We start from the raw sequence: 17,947 nt of genomic DNA on the forward strand, positions 1-17,947 counted from the left end.
AAAGAGAGATTTTATTTCAAAATCTAAACTTAAAAAAAAATCTGACTTCTTAGAAGAAGACAGGAGACAGTAGACTAACTACAAAATGCTCCATAAGTAAATCATTGACAATCTATTAGGAAACATATACTTCAAGAATTCACTTGAGCCAAAATATATTTTCTAACAGCTTAAAAGAAAAAATGTTCTACCAGCAGAATCAAATGAAGGCCATTCTAAAGGTGCTCTTCAAATTTAGGCAGAAAGAACATGGTTGCAAATCAAAGATTATAAATGAAAAAATAAAAAACAGTACATATGACAAAAATGTTGGATTATCCAAGTGATTATCGGTTATAAAAAGCAATCAGAATATTATCCTTTGGGCTAAAACATTTATGTATGATAAATTAAATCACATGCCAAAAATAGCAAAAACATTTGGGATGGAGATAAATAAAGTTAATATGCTCTAAGCTCATTTCATTGTCTGTGAGAAAAATAAATGTGTTTGTCGATTTTATTCAGTGAGAGATGTGTGCTGCATTTTTTAGTTAATCACTGCAAGAAGGAAATAAACAAAATACAGTTTCTAAGCAAATATAGGTATATGTGGAATAGTAAATGCAGAATATTCAAGGTCAGTGTAACATAAACAAGCAGATAATATCACAAATAAAATAGACATTATGGAATACAAATATAAAACTGATCCAATCTAAGAATTGAAGAACATGTACTATTTTCAAGAACATATAAAATATTTATAGTTATAATTTCAAATAACTAATTGCAAAGAACTGTACATCAATTGCAGTGTGATCAACTACAGATATCTATTAAAAGTTTTTCAAAACAGCAAATTAGTAAGAAAAGAGCATTTCCTTTCAGTGTATCTTTAAAAAACTTACAATAAAACTAGAGTTGAATATAAGACATCCCTTGCAATGGTTAATATTGAGTGTCAACTTGATTGGATTGAAGGATGCAAAGTATTCTTCCTGGGTGTGTCTGTGAGGGTGTTGCCAAAGGAGATTAACATTTGAATCAGTGCACTGGGAGAGACATTCCCACCCTCAGTCTGGGTGGGCACAATCTCATCAGCTTCCAGAGCACCTAGAATAAGGCAGGCAGAAGAACATGGAAAGACTAGACTGGCTGAGTCTTCCAGCCTCCATCTTTCTCCCGTGCTGGATGCTTCCTGCCCTCAAACAGCACACCCCAAGTTCCTCAGGTTTTGGACTCTTGGAGCTACACCAGTGGTTTGCCAGGGGCTCTCGGGCCTTTAGCCACAGACTGAAGGCTGCACTGTCGGCTTCCCTACTTTTGAGGTTTTGGGACTTGGACTGGCTTCTTTGCTCCTCAGCTTACAGACGGCCTATTATGGGACTTCACCTTGTGATCGTGTGAGTCAATACTACTTAGTAAACTCCCTTTTAATACATACATCTATCCTATTAGTCCTGTCCCTCTAGAGAACCCTAATACATCTTTCATGTAAACTGAAGGAAAAAAAAAAACAACTTACATTCCCATTATCACTGTTACTACTTCATGGTATAGTACAGATCCTTTGGAGCACAGCAAGTCAAAATAAAAAAGTAAAAACTTCAAAGTATAAAAAGAAAACAAGTTCGTGCTATTTGCAAAGTTATGACTGTGTACATAAACAGTTACACAAATTACTAGAAATAGCACGGTTACTAGAAATATCATTAGATATAATTGAGAATTTAGCCAGGCAGCCAGATGTAGAAAAATAATCTACTAAATTTTTGTACAATGAAAATGAAAGTTCAGTAGTTACATTCAACAACACCGGTGAATCTTTATGAAGCTTTGTGTTAAGCTGACAATATGCATTTCACGGACATACAAACATATAGGAAATTTCAAGAAATATAAGAGAAAACTACACAGAAAATTTAGCATAGGTTTAAGATGGAGAATCATAGTCAGGCCAGGGATGGCACAAAGAAGAGAATCATTACTAAATGGTACATTTTGGAAAAATTATTTTTCATGGATTAGTAGATTCCCAGCTCTTCATTTTATCATTTTTATGTCCATTATATTTACGTTTTATTTTCTTCTAAATTTGAAATTCCATAATAGGCATTAAGATAAAATAAGATTTGGAAGATTGATAAAAGAAATAACCTAAGATACAGTAACTGGAAATAAAGAGGGGAAAATCAACTAAATAAACAAAGCAAGCAATTATGTAGTATGTAGATAAAACAAGAAGTCTCAACAAAGTCTACTTGGAATTTGACAGTATAAGGGAGAAGCTTTATCCAAAGCCATGATAGCTAATAGTTTTTATGACTAGAAAAAGGAATTAAAAAATACGAAAGAGAACCTTAATAAAAGCAGAGCTGGCTATTCAGAAACGTTGTGATAAAACCGGCAGTCATAAAATAAAAAGTAAACAGGCTTAAAGACATTCACAAAATATATATTACTTATGAGGAAAGAATATTGGACTGACAGATTTGTTTTCATCAGCAACAATATCCTAGGAGGAAAAAGAATAATAACTCTAAAATATGAAAGAAATATTACTTTTATTCTATAATTTATCTAGCTAACAGAAAAAAATTATACTTACAGTTGACTTCTATCAACAGTAAATATTGGAAAAATTGAATAATGATTTTAAAGTTCTGACGAAAAAATATCCTTCATCCTACAATTCTATACCCCGCTGTATTCTCATTCAAGCATAAGAATTGGATGGGATTGAGGTACGTGATATTTTTAGAATATAATAAAGCAGAAGCATTACTACATCAGAACATTCCTAGCTACTTTCATGAATTATTTAACATCTATAAAACTCGGTTTTTGCACACATAAATTGTGGAGGAGGAGGAGCTTACATTACACTTATATTGTGTACAAATTGCATGTTAAAATGTGAATATTAAGAACAATGTCTAGGCCAGGTATGTTGGCTCACACCTGTAATCCCAGCACTTTGGAAAACTTAGGCAGGCAGATCACTTGAGGTCAGGAGTTCGAGACCAGCCTGGCCAACATGGTAAAACTCCATCTCTACTAAAAATACAAAAATTAACCAGGCGTGGTGGCATACACCTGTAATCTCAGCTACTTGGGAGGTTGAGGCACAAGAATCCCTTGAACCTGGGAAGCGGAGCTTGCAGTAAGCCGAGATCGTGCTACTGCACTCCATACTGGGCAACAGAGCAAGACTCCATCTCAAACAAAACAAAACAAAACAAAAATAGAACAATGACTTCGTTGGTCCACAATGAATATTACTTGTCTCTTTACTACTTTACTATCAGAAATAGTAGTATATACATTTACCTCTATTAAGCAATAGAATTAAATCACTTATATTACCTCCTCCAATCTTAGAACTGGCAAGAAATTAACACCAAAAATTTTTACAAAAAATATTATCATTTACCAGATATTAATAATGATACAAATACTGTAAAAAAGACTACTTCTTGTAAACAGAAAATTATACATAAAAATATTTTATTTATTCTCTCATTTCCCATGTGCTAATTCATATGATTTATTACATTTATATTGTGCTAACAGTATGTATTAACTTCTCAAATATTTTATTACCCACTTCTGAAAATAAATTAATAATCTGTACAAGTCATTTTAAAAGTACTGCAAATCACACTCATTGCTAGTGAAATATTTTAGGTGCATGACAACAGTTATTTATTTTCTCATCAAAATATATGTTTTTCCTTGTAGACCAACAAACTTCAACAATTTGGAAAAGGGAAAAATGCTGTTGGAGGGATTATTATATACAAGGGCTTAGGCTAAATTTTCCTGATTTTGACCTGTGAAAAAGTAAAGAAAACCTGTGGAATGATTACGGTCAATAATGCAGCATTTGCAAATTATCCCTCTGATCTATACAGCTTTTAGTTGGCCTGTATGTTCTATTTTGACACACCATTTCCTCAGACCATTTGCAAAAGTTATTGTTAGCACACCTGTGATTTCATAATTACCACAGGAAAAAAAAAATGGAAGGAAGAGCAGCAAACCAACTACAATAGCCATATTTGTTAGTGTATGCATAACATGACGTGGAGATTATGCATCATGTATAAAGAGAAGGGTGATGGTCTGAAGCTCAGTACAGGAACTACTTACAAATCTCTCAACAGCTCTGGTGACTTTGAAAGTGTGGAATCCTTAGAAGGTGGATGTGATAGCCAATTAAACTGGTAGAAAAACCTGCAGGCTTTAATTTCTGAACAAGTGATGTTAAGTAATATTGATAAAAATTAGGAAATGAAACACGGGAATATCTGCGTATCTATTTCATGTCATTGCTTAACACAGTCACCCAAGAATTCATTATCTATAATAATGTACCTTCGATATGCATTATCTGATAAGGGACAAAATATTCTATAATGACAGGTTAACTTATAAATGTTCCTACAGTAGAAATGATAACCACATACGTTACAGATTTCTTCTTATAAAATATTTATGAGTTTTGTATCAATTAGGAAATTTATTTTACTATTCACATGATTCAATGTTCTTCAGTCCTCAATATCTCCTCTGGGCCAGCCTAATCATCTTACTAGTTTCCTCATTTGCTAATAAATTTAATAAAATTCTTGACAGGTGTTTAATATTTTCAAATAAAAAAGTAATTTCTATAATTTTGTTTTATAGATTATGTATTTTAAATACATTTTATAAATGATATATATTATATCGTCTATAGAATGCACAAAATATATGATATAATAAATTACTTATATACTATTTTTTTCAGAATTTTGGAAGTTCAATTGAGATGCCTAGGCAGATCCAGCTTTTAGAACCAATTAAGTCAAATACATTACCCCAAAGTGCTCCTCATGGGACCACAGAACTAGGAGCATGTTTCCTTGGCCCCCAAAGGATTCTCAAGAGGTACCAGACTTTTACTTTGCTTTTCTCTCCCTCTATCTCTATTTTTCTTCCCCAGGCCCTTGTCCTATTTCTTAAATTTCTATTTATTGGCAAAACTTATACATACATATATATATATATATATGATTTTTTTAAATTTTTGTTGTCCTTATAATGTTAGTGTCCTTATAGTGTCCTTGTAATGTTAGTGGTCATCAAACTAAACTAGAAAAAAGTAACAACCAAGCAATTTTTTTTTCTCAATTTAACAGAGTAAAGATTTTTGGCAAAGGTGTTGAGCATTGCTTTCTTCTATGTTTACTTCAAATTTATACATTATAACTTTGATTAATCTGTAAAAAAATTAGTCAAAGTACATCCTGGCTAACATGGTGAAACCCCATCTCTACTAAAAATACAAAAAATTAGGCAGGCGTGGCGGCAGGCGCCTGTAGTCCCAGCTACTCCGGAGGCTGAGGCAGGAGAATGGCGTGAACCCGGGAGGCGGAGCTTGCAGTGAGCCGAGATCACGCCGCTGCACTCCAGCCTGGGTGAAAGAGCGAGACTCCGTCTCAAAAAAAAAAAAAACACCTGATCTATTTTTGGGTGATGGCCAACATCCATGCTGCTGACAACCATAACTGCTATTTGTTCTAATGCACAATTAATGACATTAGAAAAATAAATATATTTTCAATAAATAACAAGTTTTGCTAACTGACTCATTTGAATCACTTTCATAAATGTTGGAATTTTCATCGTAACTTTTTATTTTTCAGGAATATTACAGATTTGAGTAGACAGTCATAATTAACATGGAGTATGATTTCATCTACTTATGAAAATTCACTTCACTGCAGTTCATTACACAGCTGATTTTCAACATTTTCTTCATTCTATTGATTCTTCAGGAAACCATATCATTGTCCAGTGGACAATGGAATAGAATAAATTATTTCATTTGGATTTTCTTCCATTATCATACTAATAATGAATTGTGCAAGTAGTATGATTAGTTTTTAATATTATGTGGCTTACAAACTTTTGTCATCATTTATCTTATTTGACAAAAAAATGACAATGCCATGAGATTTCTATCATGATTAAAAGACTTTTTAATTGTAGAAGAGGAAAATATTCTTTTAATATTTCTGATAAATATCAGAAATAATATATATGTAATATTTTAAAAGCTAATTTATTTATAAAATGTTCACATAGCCTTTATGCATTGATTTTAACAGTAGTAGAGAATATGCATCAGCAGAGGAAGACATTAGTACATCACTCGGATGTATAGCTTTAAAGTTAAATTCCAAGGACTAAGATTAAGCTTTTGCCACTCTTACTCCAACTACTCAAGCTTTTACACTTTGTTACAAGACAAACAAGAAATATATAAATGATCTAGTGTGAATGCTAAAATACTACAGCTACACATGCATAAGAAATACAATTTTGCTGTATTGGGTACTAAAATACCACAGGTGACTGCCATAGGTAATGCTGTTTCTGCAAAACAGGAGCTAATTCTTTTTTTTTTTTTTTTTTTTTGAGATGGAGTCTTGCTCTGTCGCCCAGGCTGGAGTGCAGTGGCTTGATCTTGGCTCACTGCAAGCTCCGCCTCCCGGGTTCACGCCATTCTCCTGCCTCAGCCTCCCAAGTAGCTGGGACTACAGGCACCCGCCACCATGCCCAGTTAATTTTTTGTATTTTTAGTAGAGATAGTGTTTCACCGTGTTAACCAGGATGGTCTCCATCTCCTGACTTTGTGATCTGCCTGCCTCGGCCTCCCAAAGTGCTGGGATTACAGGCGTGAGCCACCGCGCCCGGCCACAAACTTTTTTCATCATTTGTCTTATTTGACAAAAACATGACAATGCCAAGAGATTTCTATCATGATTAAAAAACTTTTTAATTGTAGAAGAGGAAAATACTTCTTTAATATTTCTAATAATGCTGTTTCTGCAAAATAGGAGCTAATTCTTATAATTTATTTATTTATTTTTTTTTTGAGACAGAGTCTCGCTCTTGTTGCCCAGGCTGGAGTGCAGTGGCGTGATCTCAGCTCACTGCAACCTCTGCCTCCAGGGCTCAAGCGTTTCTTTTGCCTCAGCCTCCTGAGTAGGTGCTACTAATTTTTGTAATTTTAGTGGAAACAGGGTTTCGCCATGTTGGCCAGGCTGGTCTCGAACTCCTGACCTCAGCCTTCTTAAAACTGACACCAATAGCAATAAATCTAGCTTTATCATATGATGGTAGAACAGTATTTGTAGATTCCATTATGGCTACCCTTTACTGTTCCTAAATACTTTTTCTTTCCATAAAACGTTTTTAAAGACAAAGACCTTTACTGTTCCTACTTCTTCTTTCCATAAAATATTTTTAAAGACGAACAAGTTTGCAAACTTATTTCTCAATAGTTACCTTTTAATTAGTATTGTACAGGGGCTGACAGTTACAAAATTGTATTAGTTTTTACTTGCCAAACAGTGTATTTGAAGTTTCATTAATTTGTTTGAAAACCAGATAAACTTGTTTTCAGTTTCTAATTTTTATTTTTGTCCCACATTGCTAATCTGAACTAAATAGTTAAATTTAAAATGAATATACATAGTCTCATCTAATGAAAAAGGTATGGATAAAAATGTAGTTATTTTGTTATGGACTCTAAAACCCTTGCATATAAGTAGCAATCTTGCTACTGGTGAAAAGAGATGGGGTGGATTCACGACCATGGAAACTGCTGAGAAGGAAAGATTCAATTTCACTACAACAGTACAAAGTTTCAGAAACAAGTTTCTTTTAAATTAAAATAATGTTTGCACTGCTTAATAATTGATTTCTTGATGGGAGAGTCAACTCTATTCTCATTATGCATAAAGCAGGCAAGGAGATTACACAGACAGTGTTTCTATTTCCTTCATGTGACTTCTGGAATTAGCTCAAGGTTCACAAGTGAATAAAAATAAACTATTTGATTAATACTGTAATTCTTTATTAGGCTTGTTAATGATTACTGGCCCTTCTGATTTTGACAAGAGGGGTAATTTTTATTGGTCTAGTTGGCTAATAGACCTTTGCCTTTGGTGATGTTCTTGTCACACTCTCTTGCGTGCTTCCTAGAAAATAACAATTAATTTAATAGAATATTTATCATTATTTCAAAGCTGTAACCTTTTTTGTGCTATACAACTGCTAAGATCTGAATGCAATATTTGCATTTAAATTAATTCAAAAGGATTCAATGGCAGTTTGTAATGCACAATGAAGTAAATATAGAGATATACCTGACTTAATAAAATAGCTATTATTTATTTAGCCATTTATGCATTTCAAAACTATTGAAATAGTGCCTTAGTTTAACTCTTTACCAAAAAGGAAATATTAATCCCAATTTAAAATTTACAAAACTGAGTTAAGAGAAGTTATCTATCTATACATATATATACACACATACACACATATTATATATATGCAGAATAATATAAAATTGCCATTTTTGACTATTATTTTAACCTAGTACATTTTACATGGTTTAACTGGTGACTGACTGAGGCATGCTTGGCACTCTGATCTTTCTGCTTTCAAGGCACTGCTCACTACATCACGGCCTCTACTTCTCCACTGGCAATGTCTCCAGTGAAAACAGAAAATTTTGTATTATGTCATAGTTTAGATTTACCAGGAAAACTAGATCTAAAAAACGTGGAGTGGACTTTGTTTGTTTGTCATGTAAACATACATATGCTTTAAGAGAACTTAAATTAAGCTTTTAGTGGTAATTTTTTTAAAGGTATAGCTATGCAACAAAAGCCAAAATTGACAAATGGGATCTAATTAAACTAAAGAGCTTCTGCACAGCAAAATAAACTACCCTCAGAGTGAACAGGCAACCTACAGAATGGGAAATAATTTTTTGCAATCTACTCATCTGACAAAGGGCTAATATCCAGAATCTACAAAGAACTTAAACAAATTTACAAGAAAAAAACAAACACCCCCATCAAAAAGTGGGCAAAGGATATGAACAGACACTTGTCAAAAGAAGACATTTGTGCAGCCAACAGACACATGAAAAAATGCCCATCATCACTGGCCATCAGAGAAATGCAAATCAAACCACAATGACATACCATCTCACACCAGTTAGAATGACGATCATTAAAAAGTCAGGAAACAACAGGTGCTGGAGAGGTTGTGGAGAAATAGGAATACTTTTACACTGTTGGTGGGACTGTAAACTAGTTCAGCCATTGTGGAAGACAGTGTGGCGATTCCTCAAAGATCTAGAACTAGAAATACCATTTGACCCAGCCATCCCATTACTGCGTATATACCCAGAGGATTATAAGTCATGCTGCTATAAAGACACATGCACACATACGTTCATTGCTGCACTATTCACAATAGCAAAGCCTTGGAACCAACCCGTATGTCCATCAATGATAGACTGGATTAAGAATACATGACACATATACACCATGGAATACTATGCAATCATAAAAATTGATGAGTTCATGTCCTTTGTAAAGACATGGATGAAGCTGGAAACCATCATTCTCAGCAAACTGTCGCAAGGACAAAAAATCAAACACCACATGTTCTCACTCATAGGTGGGAATTGAACAATGAGAACACTTGGACACAGGAAGGGGAACATCACACACCAGGGCCTGTCATGGGGTGGGTGGGGGAGGGATAGCATTCGGAGATATACCTAATGTAAATGACGAGTTAATGGGTGCAGCACACCAACATGGCACATGTATGCATGTGTAATGAACCTGCACATTGTGCACATGTACCCTAAAACTTAAAGTATAATAATAAAAAATAAATAAAAAAAGGTATAGCTTAAAGCTTCCTGATCCATCTCTTACATAAATTTCTATCTTTGTAATGCTATTTAAGTTTTAATATCTTTACCTTTAGAAAGGAAACACAAAAAACATATAATAGGTATGAACTGATTAAATTCCACTTGTTAGACAGCTGAAGAACACAGAAATTATATCTCTGATTCTTGCTTAGATGTAATTGTTCAGATATGAGACAATTAACTTATTCAGGTCTAAGGAACTCATGTAGAAAGAAACCTGGAAGAACACATGAAAACTTTTATGTGACTTTTCGTAAATAACTCATTATTATATATCTAGTAATTCTGGGGAAAATAAAGAATTGAGATATAACCAGATAACTTTTAAAATTTCATCCAGCTCTAAACTTGATGACTCAATTCAGTGCAACAAAAATTTAATGATTAGGATTACATGTGAGCACAGTGGTCCAGCTATTGCAGAATAATACAAAATCAAGGACAAGATTCCAATCTGCATGGGTTTCAATTAACATGATGCCATACAAAATATTTAAAATATTTGAGATAACATGGCCATGCTGGTATATAACTTTTAGCTAGCACGTTATTCTTTAAGGTTAGGAGGCTTACAACTTCTTCCCTAGCAATGTACAAAAACAGTGTTAGATAAATTTTATGAATATTCTGAAACACTCATAATGACAGTAATGGCGGAATTAACTTAAAATATGTTAATTTCATGATTATAATAGCTAATGCTATGATCTCAACATAATCATATTATTTAATTTTTAGAGCACACTTAGAATTAGTTACGTTTAGTATGTCCATTATACAGTCAAAGGAACAAATTATACTCACACAGATTCCCTGCACTAGTTGCTGGTGAACTGAGCACTTTGAAGCACCTGGCTTCAAAGTCCAAGTTCCTGAGCCTCAGGAATCACTGCTTTTTGTATAGATACTGTGATTTCTTCTATGTGGGAACTACTGTGGAAAGCAGAAAGCATGAGTTTTAAAATTACTTTATACTATGTTGAATCTCACATTTGAAATTTACTAACTGTGATTTAGAAAACTATCAGTTAAACTTTTTGAGAGAGCCCTGTTATCTCCTAGAGATTCTCTAAGCACGGCTGCCACCACAGAGCACATTGTAATCTCACTATAAACATTCATTTTGTTCCTTTCACTCTATAATGAAAAGTAAGGTATTTTAAATGTACTTCTGGAAGTATCCACTGAAGTATCATAATTCAAAAATATGTGGAAAGTAATTATTAAGGTAATCACAAACTTTATTAAGGAAATGCATTTGTATTCATTTGAATATATATTTTAATTTGAGATGGATAGTAGATAAGGTTTCCTAGTAGGAATACGTTCAGATACAGTATCAAATTAGTACTATATGTCAGCACTATATATATATATATGTGTGTGTAAATATGTATATATATGTGTATATATAAACATATTAACTCATACTATTTTTAATTTTTATGTAAATAATACATATATAAATCATTCGCAGGTATGGAACAATACTTGGGAGTTGCTAATTTATAGAGTAAAGGTCTCTAATATTATACATACATTATGCAGTTGCTTTTAGAATATATATTTTTTCAACAGTCTCCAGGTAAAGCATATCTAACCTCTCTAAAAATTTCAAAAAGAGGTGAAATTCCAATATATTAATTTCCACAATATTAGCTCATGTATCTTTAATTTATCATATCCTTCTATGCCTTAAGTTGTAGGCAGAATACAGAAAATATAAATGTTTTCATGCTAGAAGCCTCTTACAATTATGGTATTGAAATTAGTCTTTTGTTAATGAAGTAACTGCTGGGTTCAAGATTATTATTGAATGAGTCATGAATTTCTAAAAATATCAAGACGAATTTGAATTGTTCTTTATCTCTCAGAAGCTAAGTAGGGGAGACAAATGGTCAGTTCCATGGAGAAGGAGATATCTTCAGTAAAATGTGGTGAATTATGAGAGCAACAAAGGAACAAAGAACACACTAAAATTCAGAGGCCAGTCATTGAGTCCAGTTGAGGTAGTCCTGGAAGGTCGAATTGCGGAGGGGTGTTATTTACCGACGTAGTAAGCCAGAGACCACACAGTCAATAGATTGCACATAGATTTACATAGTTCTATTTCTGGTGATGCCTGATTAATGTTCTGAAAGAATCAAACAGAGCTAAATATTTGAGAAAAAATAATATTTACATTATGAGTTGATGCACTACATTAATTATAGAAAAATATAGTGTTTATCTTTGGAAGGTGTGGCTTGTTAACTTTTTTTTTTTTTTTGAGACAGAGTTTTGCCTGTCACCCATTCTTTAATGTTGCCTAAGTTTTTTATATTTTTAGTAGAGATGGGGTTTCACCATGTTGGCCAGGCTGGTCTTGAACTCCTGACCTCATGATCCACCTCAGCCTCCCAAAGTGCCACCGTGCCTGGACAGCTTGTTACTTTCTTCCGATCTTTAACATTTGCATTTTTCTCTGCTGTATTGTTCAAACATCTTCACTTTGTACTGCAGAACACAAGATGCTATGAGTATACATTTCTACTTTTTAAGATTATATACAATGACCTATAATATGTGATCTTATTCCTCTTTCTGTGACTTCAAAGAATCTCTCTCCTTCTCCCTCTTAGATTCTACTTCAGTATTTTGAGAGGATCTCCTCTGTCCCCAGGCTGGATTGGGCCACCGGCTCACTGCAACGCCTCCGGTTCACCCATTCTCCCTTAGTAGAGATGGGGTTTCACCGTGGTCTCGATCTCCTGACCTCGTGATCCGCCCACCTCGGCCTCCCAAAGTGCTGGGATTACAAGCGTGAGCCACCGCGCCCGGCCTACTTCAGTATTTTTTATTATTCCCATTGCTGACTCCCTCTCGCCACTGCCACTGCTTTTGTCTAGGCATAATGTTATGATGTTTTATTTCAATAGCTTCCTTTCTGGTCTTCCAGCTTTCATTCTAAACCATTTTAAAACCATCTTTCATGCTTTTTTAAAAGCTGCAAATCCAATCACACCATCAGTGCTTTTAGGAATTACATTGTCTTTTTTATTTAATTCAAAATATTCTATATCACCTACCTCTTTTCTTTTTTCTTTTTTTTTTTTTTTAGATCCCTCTCTATTTTCCTTGATCAGCTATGGACAATTCTATTTATACTTCCCTCAATTAAAACATGTTTATCTCTGCATGTTTTTCTTCTTGTTATTGTTTTTGCCTGAAATGGCCTCAATCTTCTCACTTTCGTTTTTTACTTAAGTAATTTTTCTTTTACTATATGCTGCAAATGCCTTCTTCTCTATGAAAGCTTTTAATCTCAAGTCTTATTTGGATGTTTTTCACCAATCATTTTTATCAGATTCATCATGATGCTTCATTAGCAGATGCCGTGATTAAGAATACTCCCAATGATACTAAATAATATGAGACATTTCAAGTTCTATAAATTTACCTATTTTTAATTAAACATTTCATTTTAAAATAACAGTGGATCCACATGCAGTTGTAAGAATAAATACGAAGAGACAAACATTTTATCCAATTTATTTTAATAATAGCATCTTACAATACTATGGCAGAGATCTCAGCTAGAATATTGGCTTTGATCTTATTCAGATTTGTGCAGTTTTACATGTACAAATTTAAGTATGTGTGTTTATATTTAGTTACGTACAATTTTATCAAAACTGGACATTTGCATATACCCCATCTTAAAAATACAGAGAATAATTTAATCACTACTAGGATATCTGATGTTACCCTTTTATAAAAGTGCACCCACTTCTTCCCCACTCTTATTTTCATCCCTATCACTTGCCAACCAATAATCATTTTTACATTTTATTTTTTTCATCTGAAAATGTTACAAAATGAATGAATGGAAAGACAAAATATGATGTGTATGTAATAAAATATTAGCCTTAAGAAAGAATGAAATCAATGACAAATGTAGCAATATGGATTAAGTTTGAGGATATTATGTCAAGAGAAATAACTTCATCACAAAAGAAAAAATATTGGGATTCCACTTATATGAGGTATCTAGAGGAGTCAAATACATAAAGACAGAAAACAGAATAGTGGTTGCCACAGGCTGGAGGAAGCAAGAGTAAGGAATTCATCCTTAATAGGTACACAATTTCAGATGGGGAAGAGGAAAAAGTTTTGAAGATGAATGGGGCTCATGATAGCACAATAATGTACTTAGTGCTACAGAACTGCATGCTTAAAAATGCTATTTTTATGTTGTGTATATTTAACCTCAATAAAAATGTCACAAATGAAATTATGCAGTATGTTACCTACTGATAATAGGTTTTTTCAATCAGCGTAAACCTGTGGAGAGTCATTCAAGCTTTTGTGCGCATCAAAAGTTTATTTTTTGTTAATCTTTCTATTTTGTTTTTTTTTTTTTTTCATCTATTTGTGTTTCCTTTCACCAGCAACACATTGCCTTTCTTACTACAGCTGTATAGTAAGCTTTGAAGTTGGATAATGTCAGTCTTCTGGCTTTATTTTTCTACTTTGATAGTGTATTGCCTATTCTGGGTCTTTTGCATTTCCATATAAACATTAAAATCAGTTTGTCAGTATGCCAAAAAATAAATTGGTCATATTTTGATTTAGAATGCACTGATTCTATAGATCAAGTTGGGAACAGCAGATATCTTAGTAATATTGAATCTTTCTATCCATGAACATGGAATACCTCTGTAATTACTTTGTTCTTTGGTTTCTTTTATCAGAGATTTTTTGTTAGCTTTTTTTCTAAAAATTACTTTTTTTCTAAAATTTTAAAGTGTAACAGTTTCGACATATTCCATAAAAAAACCTATTTTGAGATAATTCTTAAGTAAAATCTGAGACTTAATTCAAGATATGGTTCTTCTATTTTTATCTATCTATCTATCTATCTATCTATCTATCTATCTATCTATCATCTATCTATCATCTATCTATCTCTCTATATCTCTCAGGCCTATGAATGTACATGTAATGTGTAGCATTGCTAAAAATGAAAAATAGCAGATATAAGAAAGTATTAGATTGATTACACAAATATGTTCGGAATTGGTTGCTCCAGAACCAATTGTCAAAAAGGTTATCATACTTCCATTGAATTGCTTTGGCACATTTATTCAAAAATTAGTTGTAACTGTTTGTTTGATTTTGTTTTGGGGGTTATCTACTCTGTTTCATTTATCTGTGTGTCTATCCCTACATTAACACCACATTAACTTAATTATTTTAGCTAGATATTATGACTTATTATTGAGTGGAGTGATTCTTTCCACTGCATATTTATTTTACAAGATTACATTAAGTATTGCATTGTTCATATCTTCCAATATAAATTTTAGAATAATCTTTTCTATATCTACAAAAAAAACCCTTATTGACATTTTCATATAGATTTTTTAAAAATATATATACAAATTTGAGGAATATTAATGTCATGGGGTATGGGGGGGCTTCCTACAGCTTGGTTGGGAGTCAAAAGACCCCAGGTTTGATTCAGCTTCTGCCATTGCTTGGAAGGCCTAGAGGCAGTTATCCTAGATGACTTCTGCCATTGGGTAGAGGTTTAGAAAATGCCTAGAGTGATCTTGTTTTGTGTCTAAGTTGAGGACCATAAGTCACTGTGTCTGAGTGGCTCTCTGTTGTTGTGTGGGAGCTTGGGAGATGCAAACTCTATATGGCTTTCAGCTGCTGAGTGGAGGGCCAGGAAACACAAGATCTGCCATGTTGATGTTTCTTTATTATCAAAAATACCTTTCTGTACTCTTATTTCTGTCTATAATTAAACATAGCATTTAAGACACTTCACTCTTGGTAGAATCCAAGACTGAAGGAAGAATATATTTATTTAGATGAAGTTATGAGTATTAACCCTGGTAACATTTTTGTTATATTTATTGTCATTTTTTATGTTGTCTTTCGTCTTTACTTGGAGGATATTTCTTTGAATTGTGAGCCCAGTTTTACCGTGCTAGTTGTATTATTTAGTTCATTCATTTCACTTACTTATGCCTTTTATGCAGATATCCATGGAAATTAATAAAGAAACGCAATAAAAATATGCTGTTGACATACCCAAAGTCTTCTGAAGGACAGTGAAAATTTCAACTTTAAAGAATATGAAAATATGATAAATAAGCATAGAGAAAATCCAATAAAACTTTTATCAACTGAATTCAATAAAATATACTGTTTGTAATGCATGTTGAATTGACCTAACTAAAATGTGATTGCTTCTGACTAGTTTAAAGCAAAAAGCTATGGATAAGCTGTGCACTTTATAATTTGAAATAAATACCTTCTGTCCCTATTTTTCAAATAAAGGTACACTTTTTTTCTTTAAATGTGAGTATATAACTTTTATGCTTCTTGATTTTTAAAGTAATTTTATTATGCTACATAATTACTTGATAATGAATAAATATCATTAACAACTAATTCTGAACATGTTTGTGCAATCAAATATTTTCTATCTGCTATTTTTCATTTTTAACAATGCTACACATTACATGTACAATATTCATATCAAATACAGTGCATATCTAAAGAAATGCTTTACACATTGTTTAATCTAAATCATCTATGTGGCCAGTGTTCTCTGACCTTTTTGCCCCCACTACTATGTATTAGGAAATCACTGGAGTCACCAGTTACAGAAAGCATAGATATCCTCTCATTCTTCCCAGTCTCAAGTATCAAGGTCTTACCACCTCTAGGACCATTCTCCCCTACTGAAGTCAAAAACTTTCCCAAAGTAATTGTTAAACAATCTGGTTCAATTGTTCTATGCATTTGATGTAGAAACAGCTTTTTATGATGAAGATGGACAAAGACATATTCAGGCCTACACACCTTCATTATAAGCCTGAATTGTAAAGACTGATCATCACACCAAAAATAATGTTCTAATTGATGTTGAATTATAATCAGTTGTAATAAATTTTCAGTCCTCCCACATGCTCATATCCCTAACATATTATAACTCTTTTTAATTTGGATATGTTCTCTACCCTATCAGTCAATGCTTATGTTATTTGTATCTTCTAATGATTAAAATTTTCTGCAACTACTTTCCAGAACAAATTAGAGTATAAAACGACTGGATTGTTTTTATGTTTACTTCTAATATCTGGACTGAGTTTTTGCTTTGTTTCTCATTTAAATTAATTAGACTCTACTAGATTATATCATGTGTGATGCATTCAATACCATTTTTGTATAAGCATGAAGTATCGAACTGAACTACTTTTGAATTTGCTTCTTGAACAATAGAATATCAATGTGTAGTTTATAGAATTGTTCTTATCCTTTGATTTCATATGCTAATAGTGCAATTATAAATTAAATGTATAATGCCTCTTAATGACAGCAAAGCAGACTTGTTGAGAAACCAAATTAAGATAAATATTTTGTAGGAAGAGAAATTAACCAATAATATATGAAGCAATTTGGATCTATGAATAAAATGCATAATCCTCCAAATCCTCATATCATTTTGAAAATAAAAATAAGCAAATCCATAGCCAAAATATATTTACTTTAATTTTGACTAACGGTTGATAAAAATGAATGGAAGTGGAAGATAATATTTTAATCTTCCCTGTAAGCAAACACTTTTGACATTGTTTGCAAAAACCAAGCTGGAATATATTTTGTCATGATATGTTATTACAAATAGTTGTAAACTAATAAAATAATACTTTTTCAAGATTTATGAAAAAATATAAATTTTTCAAATACAGAAATGGCTAAAAATTAATACTGACAACAAAAAGCATGGTAAGTTATATTTTAATGCGTATATTATCAGGTAATTATTAATCATTATAGTTTCATAACAAATTACCCCAAAATATTGTGAATTAAAAAAACACACATTTGTTATCTTGAAGATTCTGTGGATCAGTAAATAGCACCGTTTAGTTAGGTACCTTTAACTCAAGATCTTTCACAAGGTTGCAATGGAGATGTTAACCAGGGCAGGAGTCATCTTCAGACTTGATGTATGAAAGCACCACTTCCAAATGTGATCATTGGGCTGTTACCTGTTATCTACCTGCTTTCTTGCCATGTGGGCCTATTCCCAACAGTGCTGCTTGCTTCTCTCAAAACAACAACAGAGAGAGAGAGAGAAGCAAAATGAAAGCCACAGTTTTTTGTAATCTA

The sequence above is a fragment of the Hylobates moloch genome, unplaced genomic scaffold (genome assembly GCF_009828535.3).
Source record: "Hylobates moloch isolate HMO894 unplaced genomic scaffold, HMol_V3 SCAFFOLD_3, whole genome shotgun sequence".
NCBI classification, from domain to species: domain Eukaryota; kingdom Metazoa; phylum Chordata; class Mammalia; order Primates; family Hylobatidae; genus Hylobates; species Hylobates moloch.